Source organism: Hyaena hyaena, unplaced genomic scaffold (assembly GCF_003009895.1).
Source record: "Hyaena hyaena isolate Hyena2069 unplaced genomic scaffold, ASM300989v1 scaffold_48, whole genome shotgun sequence".
NCBI classification, from domain to species: domain Eukaryota; kingdom Metazoa; phylum Chordata; class Mammalia; order Carnivora; family Hyaenidae; genus Hyaena; species Hyaena hyaena.
The window spans coordinates 3,172,944-3,191,100 of NW_024080680.1; the positions used below are offsets into that span (position 1 = coordinate 3,172,944).

At 43.4% G+C, this 18,157-nt stretch overlaps 1 protein-coding gene across 1 annotated transcript in view; it reads left to right on the top strand.

Moving 5' to 3' along the window:
* The window catches only part of FOXP1 (forkhead box P1), a 597,016-nt gene that overhangs the window by 85,098 nt on the left and 493,761 nt on the right, over positions 1–18,157 (top strand). The window contains exon 3 of the mRNA XM_039230557.1: positions 6,887–7,016. The gene's annotated coding sequence lies outside the window, so the exon portion shown is untranslated. The remainder of the gene's footprint in view (positions 1–6,886; positions 7,017–18,157) is intronic.

Genomic DNA, 18,157 nt, shown 5'->3' on the forward strand with positions numbered 1-18,157 from the left:
CTTTTTTTTTTTTTTTTTTTTTTTTTTTTTGCAACCGGTGTGCTTTTTGCACTGGGTTCAGCATTGTCAGAAAGTTATTCACGGGAGTTGATGATGGAGCCTGCTCCACCCACTTCTGTTCCCTTTCTATTTTGGTGCCATTCGCAACAAAAGAAACGAAGTTAATAAATTAGAGAAGGATTGAAGCTCTCCCAAATGCTTTCCTTCCCATCAGGTTGTGTAACCAAAGAGACAAAGTGGGCCCACTCTCCTGTAGCACATGGGACCTGAAGGAGCATCCGTGTAAACCACAGGAGATGGCCTTGGCCTTGGGGCTCCCAGGTCTTTTGACCAGTCTGATATAGCTGCATTAAAAAGTCTCTATATGCATTTACGGGTGTGCACATTCATATGTACATTTGTGTACATGTATACTTCGAACGTACATATATTTTTGTATTTACATGTGTATATGTACATACAGGCACACTTATATTTGGCTATGTAAAGATCCAGATTTAGCATCCCAGAGCCAAAGGAGGTCCAATGGATAGCGTGTTGAATTTGAGTTTTGCGTCAGGGCCCCCATGGGAAAAAGATGGCTCTTTCCTCTCCAAGGGCAGGGCAGGTTGCTGTTACAGGAAGGTGGAGACTGTATTTTGATGGAGGGGGCTGCCTGACGGGAGGTGTGACCTTTCATAGAAGGACTCAGTCAGCCTGCATTTCCCTGCAGGGAAGGGAGCCTGGGCAGTGGATGCCCCATCTTCTCCTTCCTCCTGAGATGAGACGTCCGTTGTTTGTATGCAGCTGGAAGCCAGAGGACATGGGTACCTAGTGGTGCAGCCTTCCAGGGCATAGAACCACGTTGGGGGCATGATGGGTAAAGGATCTGGAGAGACTCGTGGAAAACCACGTACTGTGTGTTGTTCTTTGAACTTCCTTGAGCTTGACGCTGCCATGCTCCCTCAGATAACCCGTGGGAGAGATCAGGGTGGCAGAGTTCCCGGGCGTGCAGCTTGGCTAGGATGTATCTAACTTTTGAGAGTAGTGGTACTGGAGGTGTGGTGCCCGCCCCAGTGGCACCAGCATCACTTGGGGGCTTTCTAGAAATTCTCGGGCCTTACCCTGGACCTATTGAATCCGATCCTCTGGTGGAGGGCCCCAGCAGTCCGTGTTTTATTAGCCCTCCTGGGGATTCCAGTGCTTGTTCAAGATTGAGAACCACTGCTGGATGTGTTTAGGTATTAGATGGTCAGCAAGTCATGTGAATTTGCCAAGATGGCCACTCGTAGCTTGTTTGGAGGTGCCAAGGAGGGGAACGTGCTGTCTGTATCACCCCATGACATACTTCCAGGCCTCCTTTTTTAGGATGTTTCTTAGGAGGCCAAAGAAATGGAATCGTGCATTGCATTTAGGCCGCGGCTGCTAATATCCAGTGCAGTTCGTGCCTTTAATTTCCAAGTTGCCCTTAGCCACATAAGGAAGTACTAGGCCAAGCCCTAGACTTTTGGAGGTTGTTTTTGAAAAACAGATGCAAATACAGCCTGTGCGGTTGTTGTGTTCCCGGTGCCTGGCAGTGTTTGGTAAACAACTTGATTGCTAGGTCTTGGCCTCAGGGAACCACAGCTGCTCTCTCCAGCTCCCCGCAGACTTTTGTACTGAGCGAGGATTGCTGCAGGGAAAAATAAACAGGGGAGAACAAAACAAGTAAACATCACGGTTGTTTTGTGGCTGCCTCTACCTGTTTTCCTGGAGCTGTTTTGCAACCACAGGCCCTGGGCTTTGGTTCTTTAAAAAAAAAAAAAAAAAAAAAAAAAAAGAAGGCAAGACCCCACGGCATCCAGGGCTTCTTTCTCCGTGGTCAGACCGTGGAGGGGCCCCGAGCCCTGGAAAGTCTGGGTCGTGGCCCCTGCAAGAATAGATGCATTTTTAAGCATGTAAATTGAAGGGGAGAGAACTTCATGCTTTCTGATCACCTCCAAGATGAAACTCTGGTTTTTTGAATCTCTAGGAAAACAGACTGAATATGGCACAATTAATTTTTCAGCACGTCTAGGCTTTTTCTCTAAAGTAAGTTAATGGGCTTTTAATTTATTGCAGCTCCTGATTGGTAGGGTTAGACAGGGTTGCTCTTCACCTCCCCCTCCCCCCGGGGCCAAGGTGCTCTCTGGGGCCCTCCTGATGAGGAAGAAGACAACAAAGTCCTGTTGGGCCTTAGGAGGTGGGGGGGCAGAGGGAGGGCTGAGCCCCCTGGTGGCTGAATTCCAGGCCCCACCATGGTGGAGAGCATCGCAGCACCCCTCAGAGTGGAGGCAGGGACTCATCTTCTTCGGAATTAGCTGGGGCGTCTGGTTGAAATGCAGATTCCTGGGATCTGAATCTCCCGACTGGAGTTGGGGGGCGGGAGTATGCATTTCCAGCTGCTGCCCCGGGTTGCACACTCAGGTTTGCAGAGCAAGGCCTTGGTGATCAATACAGCCGCAGTGTAAATAAGTGAGCTGAGGTTGGGAGCCTGTGATGTGTTGCCAGACTTTTGAATTTATTTTTATTTAAGAAATTTTATTTTTGAGACATGCACATCATTTTGATGTACTTAGTTCTTTCTTTAGTTTGTTTGTTGGTTTGTTTGTTTATTTAGAGAGTGCGTGAGCCGGGGTGGGGAAGAGAGAGAGGGAGAGAGAAAAATCCCAAGCAGGCTCCCTATGTGGGGCTCAAAGTCACGAATCCATGAGATCAAGACCTGAGCCAAAATCAAGAGACCGACCCTTAATGGGCTCAGCCACCCCAGCGCCCCAGTGCATTTGCTTTTCATTGACTCACAAGTTCATTTTTTGGTTCCCTGTTTTGTTTTTTTTTTTTTTAATATTTTTATTTATTTCTAGGAGAGAGAGAGCGAGACAGTGAGAGCAGGGGAGGGTCAGAGAGAGAGGGAGACACAGACTCCGAAACAGGCTCCAGGCTCTGAGCTGGCAGTCAGCACAGAGCCCGACGCGGGGCTCGAACCCACGAACCGCGAGATCATGACCTAAGCGAAAGTCGGACGCTCAACCGACTAAGCCACCCAGGTGCCCCATTTTGGCTCCCTGTTTCTAAGTAGGAAATCGTTTTCTTTTGGTCTAAATAATACACATTTTTCTGAATGTCCTTATAGAGAAATGATGAACTTCTCTTTGTCTGAAAAGATCTTTATTTTATCCTCTTTTTTGAAAGAAAAATTTTTTTTCTGGATATATAATTTTAGGCAGTTTTTGCCTCTGGGCGGTTTTGTGGGTAATTTATTTAGATATCTGTCTTCTCATCTGTTGTTGTTGTTGTTAATTTTTACTTTTTTAAAATTCAGTGGCTATACTTTTTAATTTTTAGAGTTCAGAGTTTTGGTTAGAGTTACAGAGCTTGTCTCATTTATGTGTATGTTGATGAATGTACTCTACTGTGTATGCACGTAGATAGTATGGCCTTCATAGTATATAGCCTATAAATACGTATAAAAGGCACAGGATATATTGATTACATAGTATTTAGATTCAAGTTATAGAGCTCATATTTTATAGAATGTAAAGGTATATGTAAGTATTATATATGTAGGAATTACAGTGTATGTGTATGTATATCGTATGTATTTGACAGTATACGTACTGCAAACACTTGTTATTTATATAGTATTTTGGTTAGAGTTACAGAGCTTGGTGGAGATGAAATTCAGTTCTGCGTCTGTTGGACTCTGAAAACATACCCAACCAAAAACAAAAAAATTCCACAAACCGTCGTGGTGGATGGTTTTTATTCTCACATGTGCCTGGTAACTTCAGTGGTGTGGGACATCAAGCTTCTCGGAGCATGAAGGAAGAGGAAAAAGCTAGAGGAACGCCTCTACCAGCCCCCCATGCTGTTTTTGAGGGGTGACTTGTCTCCTCCTCCCCACCTCTAAGCCTCTGAATACAGTATGCTGGTTTTGTGGAAAGCCTTTTCCACCCCTCCTTCCTGTTGTTGCTACAACTTGTTCAAGTTAATTCCTCTAGAAATCCTTCATCTACCCAGATGCCTACCTACTGTGTTGTTTTGCGTTCACTTGTACAGCTTCTCTATGCTTCTCAGTTTCTCTAGAATCACCCGACATGGTGTGGCCTCAGCAGTCATTTGGTATAGAGGTTGCACGTTCCTTCCTTGTCTCCTTTCTTCCCTTCACTTGTCTTCCCTCTTTCTCTCTCTCTCTCTCTCTCTCTTCATCTCTCTCTCCTTCCTCTTTCATTTTCTTTCTCTCTTTCTCTTTTTCTCCTTTTTCCTTTGTTTCTCTTTCTCTTTCTCGCTTTCTCTTCTTTCTCCTTCTTCCTTCTTTCTCTTTCTTTTTTCTTCTTTCCTTTTCTCTCTCTCACTGTTGAAAGATTAGCTACTATCTTTGACAAATGATGAGATTTCACAAGATAGTAATCTGGATTACTGCCTTTGTTGGTACAAGTGAAAGCTCTTGGAGCCCTGGGCTTATGTTTCAGTGTGGCAGTAGCTGGCTTTGGCATCACCGGCTGCCCCCTTGAGCTGAAAAACTGCTCGTCTTCCCGTTTGCCACCTTCCGCGTAGCTCCCTGTACCTTACACACCTGGCCTGTTTTGCTCACTTGCCTCATCTTCCTGGTCCTTGTGGGGAGCAGCAGCTTTCCCTGTGTGAGGCAGGAAGCTCAGGGTCAGAAGGGCTCAGTATCCTCTACAAGACCTTGCAGCAAGCTTGAGTCAGAAGAGCGTCTAATCCAAGGCAGGTGCTCAAAATGTTTGTGTTAATGTTTTGGCTGGAAAATACCGAGTTCTTATGAACGCACACTTCACTGAGTCCAGCGCCTGCTCCGGTGTGATGTTGGGCAAATTACTAACACACTGCCTCAGTTTCCTTATCTGTAGATTAAGCTTATAGCATTGTCCACCAGGAACTTTGTTGTAAGACTAGAAGTAGATGAAATAGTTGTTGTAAGATACTTAAAACAATATCCACACAGTGAGTTTTCAGTCAATAGCAGTTACATTTTTGTAGGATGCTGAAGAATGACTTCTTTCGATTATTGATTCGTTTGTTGATCTGGAAAGTCTGTATTGAGTAACTTCTATGAGCCACCCATTTTTCTGAAGTTTTGCAGCAGAGTGATAAATAAAACAGACATGTTCCCTTATCATTGGAGCTCCTATTCAGGTTGGGAAGACAAGTAAAGGCATGAGAAGAAAGTATCTGGAATTACGAGAAGCTCTGGAGAAAGCCCATGGGATGCTGTTGCTGGGAGTCGCTGGGGATCTAGCCTATGTAGGTAGGCAGGACGACCTTCTTGAAGTGGCCTTTGCCCCAAAGACCCAGTGAGGAGAAAGAGCCATTTGTGTGTGCAGAGGGCTCATGGCCTTCCATTCAGCCTGGAAAAGCGAGGGCTCCAGTCCTGAGATGGAAGAACACAGCTTGCCTGAAGTGGAGGGAAGGCCCCTGTACCTGTGTTGTAGCTGAAGATTGGGTTGGTGGTTGGTGGTGACAGAGAAGTAGGAAGTGACCAATTTGCAGGGCCCTGTAGGCCACAGAAGGATGTTTGGTTTTTATCCTAAAGATGGTAAACAACCTCAGCCTGTCTTTTTTTGATATGTGACTCCAAGTTCTGCTGATGTGCACCAAAGTTCAAGAAACACTCGTGTCATACATTTGGGCAGATCTCCCCAGTAGTTGGAGCTGTACTCTCTGGAGAGAAGGGCAAGTCTTCCATGGGCACCCAGGGGATGCTGTCAGCCACAGAGGGTGGCAGCTCGCCAGGGGAGGTCACTAGTGCCAGGCTGAGAGTTCTTATGTGCGTACGCAAAGCCCTCTGCCTGTAGTACATCTGCAGTGTTGATGGCAGATCACCGTAACAGTGATGCGTGATAAAACTCTTTTGAATCGGGAATCTTAAGGGAGAAGCTAATAGTTTAGCTTATTTAGAATAAATATACTTCATTAAAAAAAATTAAACCAAGAAAGCCAAGCAGTAGCTTAGCTACTTGAAGAGCGACAATTACTGCCCCAATCTTGCACATGAAAAAGGTGGGATCCTGAGATAGCAAATAGCTTTCTTGGTGCCACACAACCGATGATAGTATGAGGGCCAGAATTCAGCCTTCTCCACTTTGAGGCCTGCATATTACATAGAATGTTCTCTCTTGGTGGAAATACGTCCCTGAGTTTTGTTCCTTCAGCAACTCCTGAACTTTTAAAAATTATTTTGGAGGAGAACTGTGGTCCATTAGCATTTAAAGATAATTTTTAAAAAAGTGGGGGAGGGCGCTTGGGTGGCTCAGGTGGTTGAATCTCCGACTCTGGCTCATGTCGTGGTCTCACAGTTTATAGGTTTGAGCCCCATGTTGGGCTCTGTGCTGACAGCTTGGAGCTTGGAGCCTGTTTCAGATTCTTTTGTCTCCCTCTCTCTCTCTCTGCTCTTCCCCCATTCATGCTCTGCCTCTCTCTCTCAAAAATAGACAGTACAATTTTTAAAATTATTATTATTTAAATTTTCATATTTTTTCATCCTCTAGGAAAGATAGTTGCTTTATGGAAATGGTACACTTAGTTGTGTAATATTTGAGTTAAAACATCTGATTGTTACCTAAGTACTCTACAATGGGACTTGGTATTTTTGTAATGCTACAATATGTAAAGTCTTTTGCACAGAATCTGTAATAGACAACAACAGTTCAGTGTATGTGTTGAGGTGTTTGGTAAACGTATCTTTCGAAACAGTATTTCCGGTTCATATTTTACAACATCACATTTGATATATTGATATACCCTCATTTTAACGGTGTTTTCCCCTACCTCTAGATTCTATGTCTGCCTTGCTGTTTTTAAGTTTAAGGAAGTGGTGGTTTTCGAAGCTACATCTTAGTTATGTGTAAAAAATATTTTTGTATTGCAGTGTCCCAGGAGCTGTTGCTGACTATTCCCGTTTCCAGACGAAACATTTGGGCAATGGTGAGGGCTTCCACCCCTTCTCCGATTTGCTGTCGACCATGAACGGGTGGATGTGATGCTTGCTGGCAGAAAGGGTAAGTGAACTCTTAGGATTATTTGTGTGAAAATTCACAAGACAAAAAAGTGGCCGCAGGGGTCACACACAGTGCAGGAAATTGATAGAAGTCCTAAGTTCATCACAACAATTGCATACTGAGGGTGAGAGGTTCTCATTTTGAAAGAAGGGAGCAGCGCTGGTATTTTTTTCTGCTGTAACCCTCTTGAGTAACCCCTGCAGTGATCTGAGAATTTATAAAAGGCATAACAGGACACAAAATGTTGCGTGTTTTTTTTTCCCCTATTCATACTGTGAAGGGTAGGCTATCTAAATTATGAACCGTTTGCATAATTGAAAGAATAATTACTTTTTTGGTCCCATAACAACTCAGCAAAAACATGAGCCACCATGGAATAAAAGTATAATGACCTCGTCTTGGGTTTTAGAGGGAATTTAAGTCTGATTTGTTCACCAGGAAGGGCTCCTCCCAAACTTCCCACGTGATGAGGGCCCTTAAGAAAACTACTTTAGATTCTCAAAGATATTCAGAAAGGCTTATGAGCATTTTGTTCAGTCATTGTTCACCTCACCAAGATACTGAGTGTAGTTTTTAGGGGAGGTCAGGAGGGACGTGATGAGTTTTCCTCTTACCTGCTTTTCTGTATTTGGTGGCCTCCGCCATGTTCCACAACCACCAGCGGCTCTTTCAGAGGAATGAAGAAACAACTAATTGCGACCTGTCTTCATCAGAGAAGATAATTGGTTGAAGCCAGGTGTTGTGGATAAAAACTATGCCATCATACACTGGCAGCTCCGTCATAGGATGAGGTCACCTTTCTCCGGAACCGTCTCCTTTTGGCTTTCATATTTAGTGAATTAGTGATAAGAACCATTGGCGTAAACCCTATCTTGTTTGTCTTAATGTGATTGTATTTGACACAGGTTCTTTTTAATGAAGGGAGGTGCTAGTGAAGGAGAAAGAGCATTATATTGGGAACTGGGAGACCTAATAGTTACGTGACACGGGACGGGTTAATCTCTGTTGTGATTTTCCATATTTATTTACTGACTGTTATGTTTATTTATTTAGTTTTGAGAGGGGGGAGGAGCAAAGAGAAAGGGAATCCCAAGGAGGCCCCGTGCTCATTGCGTGGCCAGAAGCGAGGCTCGATTTCACAAACGTGAGATCACGACCTGAACCTAAATCAGGAGTTAGATGCTTAACTGACAGGGCTACCCAGGAGCCCTGAATTTTCTACATTTAAAATAAAGCAGTTAGGTTAGAATATCCTATTTGTCAGTAGTACCAAGGCTGTCAATTTAGTAGTACCAACATGTCAATTTAAATGCCCTCATTAAAAAATTTTTTTAATATTTATTTTTGAGAGAGAGAAAGACAGAGTATGAGTGGGGGAGGGGCAGAGAGAAAGGGAGACACAGAATCCTAAGCAGGCTCCAGGCTCCAGGCTCCAAGCTGTCCGAACAGAGCCCAGTGTGGGGCTTGAACTCACTGTGAGATCATGACTTGATCGGTGAGATCATGACATGAGTTGAAGTTGGACGCTCAACTGACTGAGCCACCCAGGTGCCCCAAAATGCCCTCATCTTATAGATGGAGTAGCTGAAGCCCTTAGAGTCCAATTGAGAAGTCTAAGTCCCTGGGCTCGGTCAGACCTGGAGCCTATTTCTTTTGTCCTCGGTGATTTTTGTCCTCAATGATTTTTTTCTTGTTTATCTCTGGTATAGAGGTTGAGACATCTAGCCAGTTGAGTAAAATTTCTCTAATAACTGTCTCCTTAGGACATTGTTTTTTTAAATTTTTTTTTTTAATGTTTTATTTCCAGGAGAGAGAGAGAGAGAGAGCGTGAGCAGGGGAGGGTCAGAGAGAGAAGGAGTCACAGACTCTGAAACAAGCTCTGAGCTGGCAGTCAGCACAGAGCCCGACGTGGGGCTCAAACCCACGAACCGCGAGATCATGACCTAAGCGAAAGTTGGACGCTTAACCGACTAAGCTACCCAGGGGCCCCTCCTTAGGACATTGTTATGCATTTAGTTACTTGGGACAGATATTAAAAGAATTTACAGTTAGAGACCAATTTGACCTCCTTTCCATTTCACAGATTAAAAAAAGCCCTTCACTACTAGTGAAGTAACCAGTGCAATTATTATTGACCAGGTGATCCTCAAAAAGCCTATGAGCTCCAAAATTCACTTCCACTTGGGCTAGTTTGCTATTGCATTCTGCTGGAGTTTCAGATAGGGGAGAAGCAGTCTTTCATGTTCCTGATGTGATTCCTTCTTTAATTTGCAAGAAATAAGGCAAACTGTAAATGGTAACACACAAGGCAAGGATGTCCACAGTGGGAAGAAATGGTTGATGGAGTCATGGAATGTAGGGTTGATAAAGATCCTCTGTCATCTTCCAGGGTGGTCTGGTGGAAGTCCTTAGATTTCTCACTGTGAAGTGCCTCTGGGAGCCTTCCACTGCTACACACGTATGATAGGCTTTGGTGGATGGTCTGTAGATTAGTGGGCAGATAGCAGGCATAGTGAAAAATTGTATCTTCGCAGATCCAGGTAGAGTTGAGACCAAAGCCTGGGTCTGTCTCATATACACATGAGAATTCATAGAAGTGGTTGGAATTCTGAAGGGATTGAAATAGTAACAAACTCCGATTTGAGACTAGCTGTCATCTCTGTTGTCAGTGTTGAGAAAGGCTGACTTAGTCTCACTGTCGTAAAATTGATGTATGAAATTAAAGAAAACCACATGAATGGGTTTATTGAAGCCTGGGTTCATTTTATTCATTAATTTCATTGGGTGAGGCCTGCTATTTGAAAAATCATTCTGAAGAACTATAATGAAAATGATCTCTCTTGTGAATTGATAAAATATCCTCATTGAATACCAGTTTTTTATAGTAGGGAAGAGCTTTGTATTTATCTGATTGTGATAAACTGCCTTCCACTATATTTTTAGTAGAAAGTAGAAGTACCTGAAATCGGATGAGCTGGAGCATATGTTCCGATTTTCTGTTCTCCTCTTCTTAGTCAAAGCACACCTCCAGAGTTTGCTCAAAAGACTGCTTCTCTTCCTCCGTGATGCAATAACCTGACTTTCCGTGCACTCTGCATCTGATAGTCCTTCCATTGCCAAAAATGTATTCACTGTCCTGTGGCTTTTAGGACGTTATAGTTTACTGAGTAACCAAAAGAAGCACCAGTTAATTGTTATTGCTGATAATTTGGAGTCTTTAGGCTTGAAATAAACTCCAGTTCTGAGTGCAGTGTTTCACGGTAAATGTCCTCATGGTAGAACAGGGTCACAGTCACAGGCATAGGCAGCCAGAACAACGAATTGCTACACTCAACATGCAAGGCGGTGACACCGTCTGAGAAAAGATTTGTACAAACAGATCATTCTGGCAAATTTTTAAGGTAACACAATGGGCAGTGTACTCATTTTATGCTGAGTGATAACCGTGACTGCGTATTAAATTACCTTAGGTGCAAAACAGAGAAAAGGAAGGGCTGAGTGTTTGAGGTCTGTCTCAGTGATGCAGTTCTTCATGCCACCATTCACCAGCAGGGAATGAGCGTTGGGCCCCTTTCCCTTGGCGTGAAACTCAAGTTGATATTGATACCTATCTGATGCATGTCATGAGACTCTGAGAGCGAAGAGCGGCTAAGTCTGCTGCATATTTAATAGGCAGTTAGCCACAGTGTTATTCATAAATGTGATAATAACAGTCTGGTTTTACATAGAGTTTTCCTGAGAAGAGTTGAGTAGAGATGGTGAATTGCTGGCTTGTTTTTCCGTCTGTGCCTTGGCATTGGCCGCTCCCTAGCAGTGAAGTGTCTTTTGCTGGAGGATCTGGTGTAAGAATGTAGCACCATGTGACATTGTTTTGTCACCAATTGTTTTTCCTTACTTGCCCACAGTTACTTCTGGGATCTCTCTCATAATGAACTTCCTAGCTTTTCACCTACTTGGATGAGGGAAGAGCATGGGAACTAATTCCTCTCACTTAAGACTTGAGAATGGGCTACGTTTTGGCTGGGAGTTCCTTGCTTTTGTATACAAAGCATGCTTTTTGTATACTTGAGACTGTGTATTGTTTTCATCGGTTTTGGGGTGCGGCGGTGCTGGTGGCGCAGCTTCCAGGAAGAGGTGGGGGCAGGTGGCAGGTGTTTCGGGACAGGAAAGCCATCTGATGGGCTCCCCTTCTGAGCTGCGTTGTCCTGGAGCCTGTCAATGGGCAAAGCCACTTTGTTATGCTTAAACTTCCAGGCCCTGAAATTTTGAGCTTGGAAAGTAATTTTAACAATTTAATAAACTACATAATATGTCTTATAAGCTGGAGCGAATGATCTTAAGTATTTTGGTCTCTTTCATAACACAATGGACCTAATATTGGTAAAAATACAGATCTTCACTCACGACATAAAGAGTGGCTAGATTTAATAAGCAGTTATGAGTGCTGGCAGCTGCCTATCAGATTGTATAACTTGGGCTCCAGCACGCAGAGACAGTGTCAACTTACATTTTATCTCCGAAGTCTTTTCGAGGTGTTTATTTTGCCTTTCTCTCCAGTCCCTAACCTAATAGAGGTAATGTAATTGGCTGAATATTTTCCACACAGCTAATTGGCTAGGGGCCAAGGTGGAAACCATTGTCTGGCCTGATGAAGATCAGAAATTAACATGACATTTACGTGGAGGTAATGGAATATATTAGTAATGTAGTCATTCAGGATGGCGAGAGCGAGAGTGTCCATCCTTTTCCTTCCCAGAAGCAGCATGAGGAGTTCTGAGGTGATGAAGGACCTCCAGACCCCATCACACCCCCATCTCTCAGTACTTCACGGCAGTGGCCAGCCAATACCTGTGTCAAATTTACTTTCCAATCCTTTAGACAGAACCGTAAGACAAACTAATGAATTATTCCATTTGTTAATTAAAACAAAACCCACTACTATTGTAAGATTAAATTCCAATTAGAAAGTTGCATTTAATTCAGAAGCTAGAACATTGTTTTAATAAATTCTGTTGGAGGTGACAGTTTATGTGAGATAAATTTATATGGTGTAGGTAGATATAAATTCATTGGATAATGTTAAACATGTTACTTCATATATATTAGCTGTGAAATTTATTTCGTCTCTAGTTATGTCCCCAGGGAGGTAGAGTCAGAGGGAAAAACATATCTTCAAAGAAAGGGTCCTTTCTGTCCTTTCAGATCCTTGCTTGAAAACAGCCTTTTCTCACTTTTATTAAAAAAAAAAATCTGTTAAATTTCTGCATTAACTGAATTTATGATTCTTGGTGTATGCTATTTATAAAATTGAATATAGGTTTTATGATATAGGAAATTAGTCTAGGAATGAGAATATGATCCAATTTTGTAATAAAGGTAATCTGCATTTATATTGCAGATATTTCCCATTCCTCTCTAAGCCCCTTCTGGGATTATACACACATTTTTCTGGACATACCAATTCTCTGTAGAGTAAACTTTTAATGGATTGGGCAGGCTTTTGTTCACATGACATGTACGCAAAAGCATCACACCCCTTGCCTGAATCAAGGGTGGTGAACATTCTTGACACACTGTGGATCTTACATTTCCCCTACTGCTGCCCAGGCCTCTGTCCTTGACAGACATCACTAATTGATTGCGTTCTCCCTTCTGCTGAGGGCTGATGTGACCTCAGAATTTTTCCACCTGAATTCCTATCGGCAAGCTTACACATTCACTATTGACCTGAGAAGGAGCAACATAATGTCAATCAAGTGGCTTTTGACCGGTCTGTATGGTTTTTCTTTGTATCCCCAGCACTTCCTCTAATATCTGGCATCCAGCAGTTAAACACTATATGCTTGTTATATTCATGAGAGAATCCACACCCCACAGTTTTAACAGTTATCTGGTTGTGTAACAGTTGGGTTTTGGCACGTGTCTGCCATAATTGTATGATGGGAAGTAGTCGTTTTTCTACCTTTCATCTGGTTTTGTTGTTATGTATGTGAACCATTGTAGTTTTGAAGGTTTTTTTTTTTTTAAATTCTTTAGCTTTGGAAAAGATAAAAAAGAGACCATTCTCACCCCCTTGTTACCTGTGCATCAACTGAGGCTCAAACCTAGAAGGAAGTGGTGGGGTGAGAATGAAACCCAGACTCTCACTCTCCAAGTGCAGTTTCTTTCTCAAAGGGAGGAGCACACACATGTACCAGGTGCTGACCGGTGCAGGTCAAGTTCCTTGCAGTTTCCTTTTGCATATTAATCTTGGTTTTTATCAATACGCTGAAGCAGACGGTACCAGGGAGGAAGGCATTCAACTATTATATTTCAAATGATATCTTCCGTGATGTAAAATTCTAGGAACTTAATTTACATTGTGTGTTGTTTTTGAAAAATAATCTGTTTTCTGCTAACTTGGTTCAAGTAATGCACAGAGACCAAAAGAAGGAAATTTCCCCTTAGTCTGTACACCGGCGGCAGCAGAGGTACCCTGTTGAGAATTGCCATCGTTTTAATTCCTTCTTAAAGAAAAATGAGCAATTAGTGCATTTAAGCACCATTTAGTTAATGTACATTTTAATTTCATTTCAGCATATTGTTTGATTATTTGTGTGGTCTTGGTCCTGGTGAGCAGAGTTCTGGAAAGTGATTGTAGATGAACATGTGAGTTGTTAACCTCTTAGTGCCTGTTGATAGGGTGGGTACGGTGGGCCTTACTCAAGGATGACAACACCAAGGGGACCCATCCTGGTCTGTTCTGATGACGGTGCTTGTGTTTTCTGTGCCTGCTGTTCCATGTACCTCCAACCACTTGATCAGAATAGGTCATGAGATGAAATCTTTCTCATCCCCCCTTTGTGTTCCATGAGATTTATTAATGTTCGTAACGCAGAATTATAGCAGCCATTCAGGGGGCGTTAATTGTTCTGAGCGTGCTTTGGATATCACATGAGTTATTTAGTTCAAACAGCCTCTCTGTGTTCTGGATGTTATCATTTCGGTTTTCCTGTTGAGAAGACAGAAACTCAGTGCCTAGGTCACCGGTCCGGGACCACGTAGCAGGTTTTATACGTGAAGTTTACCTTTTTTCTTTTTCTTTTACTATTTTTATTTATTTCTAGGAGGGAGAGAGAGAGAGAGACAGCGTAAGGAGGGGAGGGTCAGAGAGAAAGGGAGATACAGACTCCGAAATAGGCTCCAGGCTCTGAGCTGGCAGTCAGCTCAGAGCCCGACACGGGGCTCGAACGCACGAACCGTGAGATCACGACCTAAGCGAAAGTCGGACGCTTAACCGACTAAGCCACCCAAGCGCCCCTGAAGTTTACCTTAAGTGGTGCCAGTTTCAAAGCCTGTGTCTTCACCACGAGCACATGCTACCTCCTCATCTCTGAATAGATTGTGTGGTTCTCTGAGGCCCTTTTACTTGACTCAGGCAGGGAAGATTTTGTTTCTTCTAGTTGTCTTTATGGAAGAAATTGGAATCCAGCTCATTTAAAACTGCAGCTTAATATACAAACAGGATTTTTATAGAACCAGGGATATAAAAGGAAATAGCGTCTTCCAAAAAAATTTTTTTTCAGAAATATTCCTTACCTACTGGCCTCTTCCTCAGTCTAAAATCTCCCAGCATCATGCGGGTGCGCTCAGTGTTGGGTGCCTCCTTGGGTTCTCTCCTAAGTAAAGATGCTCCTGGTAGTCGCAGCTCGTGGGGTCCCCAACGTTTGAGGAAATGAGGTTTCTTCCCTTGATACGGTATGAAGACTACCTGGGACCAGCGATGGGTTGCTCCTGAGGACAGGTGCGGGGAGGGAGAACCGTGGCCGCTGGAATTGTGCGTCCAGGGCGAGAGCCAGGCATCGGAAAGGTCAAGTGCTGCCGCTTTGTTGGGTTACTTAGGCCCCTTGTCTATGGCCTGCAGGCATGGCTGCCCTTCCTGGATGGACGTTCGGGCTGGAGGGCCGGTGGGCCAGCGCCAGGGACGCTCTGAGTTGTTGTTGTCACTGTTGTTATTTCACAACACGGGCGTTCAGTTATTACTGAAAGGATTCTTCTCTCCATATTTTTTTTTTAAGAGTTGCACGCTGGATTGCGTCAGGGTGAGATGGCATGCTGTTTGTGATTTCCTTCACACATCTTTGGGAGAGAACAAATGGAGCAGAATCCAGATACTCTGGAATCCGGGTGATGGATCTATGGGGCACATTCTGTTTCCTCTACTTCTTTATGCATTTGACCACTTGTAGAATAAAAAAAAAAAAAGTTGCGGGTGGGGGTGAAGGGCTCGTCTAGGCCATTACCTAGTCTGTCACTGGGTGGTCTGTCACTGGGTGGGCTCTGCCAAGCCTCTAAGCCTCTGCCCGGCTCTGTTCCACCCCACGGTGGCCAGCTCTCAGCTGCTGCTGTAATTTAATTGATAGGGAGTCTGGGGGCAAAGAGATGCTAACCTAATCGGCCAAGAGTTGAAGTAATTTTCTGGACAATGTAGATAAAATGGCTTTACCTGACATACAAGAATTCCCTGACCAACCTGTAAAAAATGGCAGTAGCTCAGTAGCTGTCGTAAGTGAGCCTGTGTGACATGCGGGGGGCTATGAGACACCTGTTTCAGGTTTTCTGTCGCATTCTCCCACACTCAGTGTTTGGAGAGAGCTTGAACTCAGGGCCCCTCGGACTTTTTTCTCCTCTACGCCTGAGTCCTTGGGGCCACTTGTGGTCTCTAAGGACCGTGTGGGAAATGTGTTTGATCCAGATTTCCACAGCCTTGTGTGGGTTAAGAGCAGCACGGCCTCTGAAGTTAGTTAGGGTAGATAGCCCCAGGCCCCAGACCCAGGCCCCACCAATTGTATGGCCGTGGCCAGGTCATGTACCCTCCTCAAACCTCAGTTTTCTTATCTGTCAAATGGGGGCAGTGATAGCATCTTTCCTGTTTGGGAAGTCCTTGATACAGTGCTTGCTTGACACTTTGTAAATGCTAGAAATAGGTTACTTCCAACCCATATTTTAACCTTTTTGAGACATTTGCAAATGCACTGATGTAACTGGGAATGGTAAGGATGTAGCAGTTAATGCCCTCGGGGAGCACTGTGTGGTGGCTTTAATTTCAACCTTATACATCCTAGATGTGTGTGTGTGTGTGTGTGTGTGTGTGTGGTTTTTTTTTTTTTGGTAATTATTAAAACATTCTAAAAATCACTATTAGGATTTTTTTACATAGATGTTTGAGAAAGAAGTCTGTCACCAAAGTGTAGGAGAGTTGACACGTGTAAATATGCAGTTAGACAGTTTCAAAAAACGTGTATTATTTACTGATCAATGTAGTGTCTCCTTTGGAGCCATTACACTCAGCATTTCCTGTCAATCTCTCCACGCTGGTATAATGAGACTATGGATATGCATATTAAAGTACAAGAAAGTTACTGTGTATGTGTGGCGGCAGCTTTTTAATTGTTAATAATGTTGCAGCTTTAAAAAGATAGCAGGATTGTTTACGGTTAGGATGGTTAATAACCCTCAGAATTACATAAGAAATTAGGCGGCGGGACACACGGTGCTGATCGGCGCGTGTCTGTGCCTGCAGCCAGTGTGCAGGGACAGACGGAAGCTTTTAGTCTGATCCGGGTGCCGAATACTTGGAGATTCCTTATGCTTTTCTTTTTACTCCTGTTTTTTGGTGGGGGATGGGGGACTTTGACTCCTGTACGTGTGCGAAGGCAAAAGGCTCGCCTAACATCTTGGTCCCTATCAGGGATCAGCAAACTTTTTCTGATTGCGGTAGTAAATATTGTAGGCTTTGCGTACCGCAGTCTGTTACCACTACTGTAGTGTGAAAGCAGCCACAGACGACCCGTGAACGGATGGGCATGGCTGTGTTTCCAATAAAATTTATTGACAGACAGTGCCATTTGAGTTTTGTAGAATTTCCACTTGACACAAAGTGGAAGCATTAATTTTTTCCCAGCCCTGCAAGAATGTCAAACCTATTCTTAGCTCAAGGGCGGCAGGTTCAGTTTGGCCCCAGGGCCTGTGGTTTGCTGAGCCCTGGTCTAAAGAAGATAGAGCTGGGGCCAAGCCATGGATTCACTTCTTTGTTCTCGTTCTCTGACACTTCAGCTCTTCAGTTTCTGATGAGATAATAATGTCTTCATTTTGGTATCCATCTCATCTGGAGAGAAGCTGTTCTATGTGGTCGGATTATTTCTTGATTGAGGGGGAGAGGTAGGGGCTTCCCCCTACCCCTTCCTTTATTTAAAAGAAGAGAAATACAAACTGGAAGTAAGAGAGAGGCCAAGGGTTAAAAGATGAAGTGAAAGAGAAGACGAGTCAAGGAAGAAAAGTAGACCTTGAAAGTGATGTGAGATCTGTGTTCTGAGTCCCAGCATTTCTGAAGTGTGCTATAGGTCTCCGAGCGGAATTGGAGAGGAGTTTTCTAGGAGACGCAGATGAACATTTTCGAAAATCTAAGAGTTAGGTATGACTTTTAATATTTACTATACATTCAGTACGGAGCAAAACTCCTATTCGCGCGTCAGGTCTGTTGTGTCAGCAGATACTTCTTCATTGCAATGTTGAATCAATTGAGACATTTAGGGAAAAATAGGGAAATTATTGTGCAAGTGGTTCTTGGGGATGGCAAAACTCTGAGAGGTGGTATTGAATGAATAAAGGAGGAAAGTGGAGAGGAAGAGAGATGGAATGGTGTCCTTTGATTTTCTTTAAAGAAATCTCTAGAGGACAAGAATGATAAAAACGAATCCAACCAACCAAATAAATAAACAAACAAAAAAACCCAAGTGTGAGCATCCTGGAAAGAAGACGTCTTGAATTAGGGTGCTCACTCCATTTTTGGTTGAAGATTTTAATCTTTTCTCTTGCAAACAGGTGTGTGATGGATGTCGGGACAGAGGTGAATGTGGGCAAGAGTGAAGTCGGGAAATGGAGCATTTTAATAAAATAGAGGCCAGGTTATAACACAGAATTGAGTAAGGAAAAAAAATGTATGACCAGGGGAGAGAAATGAAAAGGGAGTTTTTCAGGAAAGGCATAGAATAACCTAGAGGAGTCTTTCATTATCACATGTCGTGATAAAATTAGCTGGGATGTGAAATAAAAGGAGTTTCTGATTTTCAGCACGCCATCATTTATGAACAAAGGTATTG